This window comes from Nematolebias whitei, chromosome 19 (assembly GCF_014905685.2).
Source record: "Nematolebias whitei isolate Nwh7 chromosome 19, NemWhi1, whole genome shotgun sequence".
Lineage (NCBI taxonomy): Eukaryota > Metazoa > Chordata > Actinopteri > Cyprinodontiformes > Rivulidae > Nematolebias > Nematolebias whitei.
In genome coordinates, this window is record NC_056516.1 from 38,718,115 (window position 1) to 38,718,769 (window position 655).

At 29.9% G+C, this 655-nt stretch overlaps 1 protein-coding gene across 1 annotated transcript in view; it reads left to right on the forward strand.

Annotated features, from left to right (window-relative positions):
- myo1g (myosin IG) overlaps positions 1-655 on the forward strand; it is a 41,977-nt gene that overhangs the window by 18,899 nt on the left and 22,423 nt on the right. The window lies entirely within an intron of this gene.

Genomic DNA, 655 nt, shown 5'->3' on the forward strand with positions numbered 1-655 from the left:
AGCTAAACAAACAGCTAAACAACATCTAAACAAACAGCTAAACAACAGCTAAACAACAACTAAACAAACAGCTAAACAACAACTAAACAAAAACTAAACAACTAAACAACAACTAAACAAACAACAAAACAAACAGCTAAACAAACAGCTAAACAACATCTAAACAAACAGCTAAACAACATCTAAACAAACAGCTAAACAACATCTAAACAAACAGCTAAACAACAACTAAACAACAGCCAAACAACAGCTAAACAACAACTAAACAAACAGCTAAACAAACAGCTAAACAACATCTAAACAACAACTAAACAACAACTAAACAACAACTAAACAACAACTAAACAAACAACTAAACAAACAGCTAACAACAGCTAAACAACAACTAAACAACAACTAAACAACAACTAAACAACAACTAAACAACAACTAAACAAACAACTAAACAACAACTAAACAAACAACAAAACAAACAGCTAACAACAGCTAAACAAACAGCTAAACAACAACAACTAAACAACAACTAAACAACAGCTAAACAACAACTAAACAACAACTAAAAAACAGCTAAACAACAACTAAACAACATCTAAACAAACAGCTTAACAAACAGCTAAACAAACAGCTAAACAACAACTAAACAACAACTAAACAA